The 7,418-nt window shown below is 44.6% G+C and overlaps 1 long non-coding RNA gene across 2 annotated transcripts in view; it reads left to right on the top strand.

Moving 5' to 3' along the window:
- Positions 1-387: 387 nt before the first annotated feature.
- LOC310905967 overlaps positions 388-7,418 on the top strand; it is a 57,052-nt gene continuing 50,021 nt past the window's right edge. For both annotated transcript variants that reach the window (XR_014589310.1, XR_014589311.1), the window contains exon 1: positions 388-605. This is a non-coding gene — a long non-coding RNA (uncharacterized lncRNA). The remainder of the gene's footprint in view (positions 606-7,418) is intronic.

The following is a 7,418-nucleotide window of genomic DNA, read 5'->3' as shown; positions in this document are numbered from 1 at the left end:
GCTGGGCTGGGCGCGCCTGGCCGGGCCGCCCGCGGGGCGGTGCTGTGCGGCGGGGCCGGGCGGGGAACGGCGCGCTTCTCCCGCCGCCGCCGCCGCCGCCGCTGCTGCACCGCCCGGGTCCCCCCGCGGTCGCGGCTGCAGCGGCGGCGGCGGGTGGGGGAGAACGAGCGCTGAAGTCGCTCGTACTCGCCGGGCTTGTACGTCCCCCCCCGCCCCGCCCCGATATCTTCCCCCACACCCCTCGGCGAGGAGTAAGTGCCACCGCTCCGCCTTCTCCTTTTCGCAATGTTGACGCAATCTATAAATAGTGGAACAAAAGGACCAACTTCCTCGCAGCTTTGCTGAAACTGCACAAAAAAGGCAACCGGGGGGGGGTGGGGGGGGGGGGCGACACACACACGCGGTTATTTTTTGATTTTATTTTTCTCCGATTAAAAGGCGAATCCTCCTCCCCCCCTTGCTCCCTCTCTCCCCTTCCCCCCCTCCGCTACTGGAAGATCTTTTTTATTTTCCCTTGCTGCCTCCTAAGCCGGCAACGTCCTGCGAGTGGCTATTTTGCTTTTGCACCGAGAGAAGAGCTTGCCCCCTCGCCCTCTCCTCTGACAGTAAGTGCCATTTAGCTACTGCCTTTTCGGGGGCTGGGGGGGGCGCCTACCTGCCTGCTGCTCCGGAGAGCGGGCAGCAGGGACCGGGAGCTGCTGGGGGGAGCTTGTGGAGGCGGTGAGGGGACAGCGCCGCGGAGCGCAGGGAGGACGGGGCGTGGGGGACCCGCGGATTCGGCCGGGGGGGCCGACCGGTGAAATAAGGTGATCGGGAGGGGGAACGGCTGCTGCCGCCCGCCGAACAAAAGCTGACGCTGATATTAAACGGGCTTTTGTTAGGGGGAAGTGAGTGTGCGTGCGTGCGTGTGTGTGTGTGTGTGTGTGTGTGTGTGTGTGTGCGCGGGGGGGACACGCCGCCCGCAGCAAGTTGCCGTGCAGCGGAGGGCATCTCAGACTTGTTTACCGCTCGGCGCGGCGCTCACTGCCGTGTTTACCCTGCACACACGGCGCGGGGCTCCCCTCCTCCCCCAGCCCCAGCCCTCCTCCGTGCCCCGGGAGGGGAGGGATGAGCGGAGCGGGGTTTAAAGCGGCATTGCGGGGGGAGAGGGGGGGAAGCGCCGCCAGGAGATGCTGATACGATCACGGGTAAAACAACCACCCCCCTCCGGTTTGCAAGTCGGCTCCGTGCAAGCGCAGGCAGTCACTGGCCGGAGGGAGAATTACATCATCCCCCGCTCCAGTGATGCTACCTTTGGTGCGCTACCATGCGCGCAGGGGAACGACCGGGGGCGCGCCTCACACCCCCCCGGCCGGCTCGGCGCCCTCCTGGGGGCGGCGGGGGGGAGCTGGGGGGCGGGGAGGCGCGCCCCCGCGTCACTCACACACACACACGCCCGCCCGAGTGTTTACAGCGCTCACACAGGCGTATTGTGACGTGGCCTGAGTGACAGCCCGCCGCGCCAACGGGGGGGTGCGCGGCCCCGACGCGGCGGCAGAGCCCGCCCGGCCCGGCCCCCCCGGGAGCGGCGCCCTGAGCGGGGCTGCGGGGCCCCGCCGGGAACGGGGATAAGCGCTCCCAGAGTTAAATCCTCCGCACACGCTCCGGGACCGGCGCGGCTGACGCCATGCCCGTCAGGTTGAGTTTATGACGTTCTGTGACGCTTTAGGCGCACGCTGGAGAAGGGGTCGCTCGTGGGAGAGCAAGCGGGGGGTGTCTGTGAAGTGACACCGCTCCCCCGGGAGCCAGCGGGGACAGGGGGCCGGCCTCTTGCCGGGGAGCACGGTCCTGGCAGGACTTTGACGTAGAAGCTGTCATATCGATGGCCCTGGACGCTCCATTGTCCAGAGAGGACAATAAAAAATATTACTTTTTTTTTTTTTTTTTTTTTTTTTTTTTTTTTTGAGTACCGAGGACAAAATCTGAATTTCACACATCATATGCTTTCCCCAGTGTTACAAGTGTAATGTAATAGGGTTAGAAACTTGTTGCAATATGCTACTGGGTTGGGAAAAAGTGTCTCTAGGGTTTACTCAGCCTGTGAAAATACTGAAGCAGTACTTACCCACTGTAAAGTCAATAAAATTGAATCACACTAAAACCAACAAAAAAGTGCTTTACAAATTGACATCCGTCAAGAATTGTCTGGCAGAATGCAGCAGTGTAAAAATTAGTACCAAAACACCAGCGTCTACTTGCTGCAAAATTCAAGCAACCACGAAGCTCTGTTTAATAGTACACACAGTTTTTAATGTGTTAATGGTTTGGGTTTCTTCAAAGCATATTACTTTTTGAAGTCTGGGTGTTTCTATTTGTGCAGAAAATAGACTGAGAAGCTTTGAGCTCCTACTGTTACAAAAGTTAAAAGGAAACAAAGTTGAGCTGCTAAGTCGGCAGTCTGGAATGAGTCAATAGTATCTCCTTTGTCCTGCTAGCTTTCTCTGCTGTGGTGTATCTTTGCTCTATTTCCTCTGCAAAAGCAAATGAGCATTTCTACCCTCAGCATATTTGATAGACTTAATAGAACTCCTAGCTTCTAAATATTCTAATCTATCAGTAATATTCCAATGTTTCTGCCCTTCCTGGCTGTATAAAACAGTTGTGATACTGTCAATGACAGTACACTCACTTCTTTAACCACAGAGATATTTCCACATTTTCCATTATCTATAATTAATAGAGCAAATTATTCTTGCTTTGTTGTAGTAAGCCTTCATATGGGAACAAATATGTCTTTTAAAAGTCCTCCATTATCTCTTGGCTTTTTGGTTGGTTTTGGTTTGTTTTATTTTAAGGAGAAGTGTAAAAAAAAAAAAAATTGGGCTGGAGACATGAAGGAGATGTAAAACCCTCTTCATTTACTTGGGGATTCCCTGGGAGTCTCAGAGGGCAGGGAGGTAACATAGCTGGCTTTTACAAAAGGATGACAGGTCCTGACACAGGGTCACAGAGAATCTATGCTTGGCTAGCCCTGTGCTCCAGTTTTGTTCAGCTGGTAGCTAGTCCCTTGAGGGATCAATGTCAACTTAAGCATGCTGACTTCTACAAGCAATGGGCTGGCCAGTGACCGAGAGCTGTGACTGGCTCCTCCAGGGCTCCCTACTTCTGCTGCACTTCGAGCTTGAGTGCTGCTGCCAGGCTGCTTCTGTGGCTCTGCAGCTTGTCACAGAGAGAATTAAAGTGGCAACAGTACAAAGCAAGCCCCAACACTGCCTGTTCTCTGAAAACAAAAACTGGCTAGATGTATTAGGTGGGTAGGAAAAGCAGCTTCGGTAGGGACATGGCTTAATGACTGAGGCACAGAAACTGGAGCCAACCCCCATCACCATGAGCTAAGTTCCTGTGTATCTTAAACCCACTTTGCCCTTAAATTCTGGCCTTGAATTGGTATTAATTGTTCCACAGATCTGTCACACTTCCAGAGATAAAAAACAAATGTAATTCCAAATCCCACACATAAAGGTATTCAATATCAACCTACTTTCTCTTTTAAGATATGTATATTTAAATTTATCAATTAGGGAACAGGGTATATATGTGTGTGTGTGTGTATGCACATACACATACACACTTCCTCATACTGACAGTCCTTTCTGGTTTAATTTTCAAAACCCATTGGAGATTAGAGGTGGGTTACTAGAGTTCAAATAAGAGTGAATTTGTATTAACTTACGGGAGTTGAAACCTGTATTTTAATACGTACAGTATGACATTTTTATTCAGTTTTATGTTACAGTATGAAGGCTTTTTAAGTCTGCAAGATCACAATAATTTTTGTGTTTATAAAAATAAGGCTTGTTTGTTATTAATTTATCTAACTCTGCTTTTCTTTTGATACTTGAAGTACATAAATGAGTAATTTAGCACATGATTAGCTGAATGACCTTTCCTTTCTTTTTTTCCCACTTGAAAAAGTTTATCACTCAACTACTGCTGTATTACTGTTTATGTGACCAGTCTGTCTGTAACATTTGATGTCTGATATTTTGAATTTTTTTTGTAGTCCTATTCTGTACGTAAGATCCTGGTGTTTTGGGGTTTTTTTATTATTATTTTTTTAAATTATTTATTTTATTTTATTTTATTTTATTTGTTTGTTTTGCTTTGCTTTTTGTTTTTGTTTTTTTTTTTTTTTTTTTTTTTTAATGCAGCCCTATAATTTCTAATAACAAGCAGTTTTCTCTGATCATCACAAAGGCCTGTGCTGTGGATTTCTACAGCTTTCATTTAAAACTCTAGACACATTTCCATCTTTTCATTTGTAAAGGGTGTTACTAACTTACGTTTGGAAATGTGACTGATTCAGACAGTACACTCTTCCTGGTTCTGCAAGCAGGCAGTTCCAGTGTTTCAGCTTTTGCACAGTAGCACTTTAACAAGCAGCAGCCATGCATAACTAACAAGACTGCAAGTCCAGTTACTGCTTTTTAGAAGCCTTTACCCAGCTCTTATGTTATCCAAAATGTCCATTTTATCTTGTTGTAGCTGTATGACAGTACTACTAACAGCAGGAAAGTGCAGTAGTTATTTACAACGGATAAGATACAGGGGGAGAAAAAAGAAGTTTTAAAAAATGGAGCCTGAGGCACAGGAAGAAAGAAGAACAGCTCCAGCTATCCTTTTATAGTAACTGGTGTTTTATGGAAAGTGGTTAAGAAAGGAAAACTCTCTCTTCCTTCCAGCAGTTAGCCAGTGATGGCATGATACTTCTAACTGAAGACTAATAGCATTCTTGCATAAACCCTTATGCAGGTTTCATTTCTAGTATCTGGAAACAAGCAGTATTGTTTTCCTCAGCTCCTTCTCTTGAACCTACTTTTAGATTCTGGGTCTTATCCTCTAACTATATTGATGGATGTCTAATAGAACAGTTTTCAAGTTTGGCACTAATGCTTCATAAAAAGTAATATATTCTTCTGAATATATTAAAAGTACTGTAGTAGTTTTCATTGGTATTTTTTACACATACAGTTAGTATTCTGAATACAACATATGAATAGATTATATTAGCTAGTCAGGGCATCACTTCAAAATATATACATTGTGTGTACACAAGATACACCTAGTACAGACTAAAAAAAGTATTCTTAGCATGGATTACAGGTACAAATGAATACTTTGATGAATGGAAACCAAGAATTCAGTAGTAGTTCACCAGATGAGAAATACACCTTTAGACTCCACAAGGAAGTAAAAAATAAGTATGCTGAAAACTAGGCAACACTAGGTAGAAAAACACTATCGAGACCACTGTACTTTTTAAGGACTCTTAGTATCCTCATTTCTGTCTGAATGTATTATTTGCATAAACCTTCTTTTTTTATAAAACAATAAATTTTACAAAGTAAAATGTACAACACTATTGATTGGCTGTCACAACTACTGACTAAATATTAATTTTGGTAGTCTTTCTAAGTTGAATCTATAAACTCCAATGTCTGGATAACTTTTAAAACCTTACACACGAGTGAAACTCTCAACAAAACAATTTCCTGACTTACAGATTGTCTATCCTTGTTTTTAAAGATTTGGTTAGTAATTTACATTCATTTGTCAATTTTACTTCTATTAGATAGAGAAAAATTAGATGGTCTCTTTTGTTTTGAAGTGTATTTCATCTTAGTTTTATTACACTATGGAGCAAGCTAACTAGGAGTTCCACATTAGTGCAATCACTTTGGTTTCATAACTCCTACAGATTTTTATCCCTTACAAGCAATAATTTACATACCATTGAGGGAAAATGAAAATGAGGGGGAATCTCATTATGACACTGCAAAGTATACTTAGCTTCTCCTGACATGGACTAGATTAAATCTGGCCTATGTCACAAGAAATGTGAAGGGTGAGAGCAAAGGATCCTTTCTCGTAATAGCCATGCACAATTAATGCTCCCTTCGCTCAATAGAGAAAATCAGACCCAAATTGAGGAGGACTCCTATTGACTCCTATTCTTCCACCTTCATTCCCCACCTCCACCCTCTGAGCTGTAAAGAAAGGATCAGGTTGCACTATTTTAAAAGCTGGTGCAGTACACACACTTCCTCACTATATTGGCAAGCACTGGGAAAAAATCTCTCTCAGAACTCCCTGCAGGAGTTCCTGCTGCTTCGTAACATCCTTTACTCAGGACTGTGACTTCTCAACAGAGCTGCTTCTTCAATAAAGTGATGAGAACTTCTGCCATAAACATACAATATTTTTAGGGACATATAGAAATAACAGTATTCTTGAAATAACTTACCTTTGACACGTGGCTTTGAATGCTTCAGGCTTGATGTAAATCATAAAAATCAAACTATCACAATAGCTCAGTACTACAGGGAAAGCAGACCTGTAAATAAATTAAAAGAGAAGTTAAGTAACTTACCATAGTTTCCTGAATATGCTTTCATAAACAGGATTCATGAACACATTAAAGAATATAATTGCTCTGTCTTTCATCCTACTTTCTGAGCACAGATTTCTGGTTACCGTTCCTATAGACACTTCAAGTTAAATCAAACTGCTGTTAAGTCTATATCAAGGTGGAAGATGGATGGTGTTTTGACCAAAGTTTGGCATAGGAGTCTAAACAAGGACCAAAATCCTGTCCTTCACTCAGAATTTCACTGATGACTTTTCCATTCTAAGATAGGGACAGTTAAAACTGTCCTACATCTCACTGAATCCAAGAGATAAAAAAAAATGCTTATCGGATGTGCCAATGCTACGCATACCAGGGTTATAAAAGTCTAAAATAATCTAAGATCTGAAAAAAGTGTTTAGCAACATTTCGTTTGCCTGTACATTTGTCTTTTTCAAAATATAAAACTCACAGGCCCCAAGGCAAGGTGCCTAGCTAGCAATGCCTGATGGGTGTCAAGAGGTTAATCCAACTATGAAGGTCTCTCTTAAGAGGAGTTCCTGTGCTGTATCATATCTCCACATAAAGAAAAGAAACCCAGAGTTACAGTGATTGAAATTCTCACCAGTCTTCACTCTCTTCACATTAGATACGAAGACCTGACTGGGAAAGGGCACTAAAAGCCTCATATCTTACCCAGGGATCCTCCTGTAGGAACTGTGGAAGGAAGCCATAAGCCACCTCCTGTTGGAATAGGGCAAGTTTTGCACTGGGAGAAAGAGTCTGCACAAAGCTCTGCATAAATGCTGGGCTGAGCCAGTGGCACTCAGAGGCTAGAAGATCTGTATCAGTCTGTCAAGTGGCCTAACAGTGAGAAGGAATAAATCCTGCTTAGTCTTGCCTCAGCCACTATTACCTGAGCTCTGAGAGTTTTAAAGGAACAAAATCTCATTCCAGGCTTAAAAGAAGCTTGAGGTCTATGGATAAAAAGCTGTATACTACATCTAGGTACTACAATTGCAGGTGTTAATAA

The sequence above is a fragment of the Zosterops lateralis genome (assembly GCF_965231275.1).
Source record: "Zosterops lateralis genome assembly, chromosome: 2".
Lineage (NCBI taxonomy): Eukaryota > Metazoa > Chordata > Aves > Passeriformes > Zosteropidae > Zosterops > Zosterops lateralis.
Note: the sequence above shows the minus strand (reverse complement) of the source record. Positions and strands in the feature narration are given on the sequence as shown.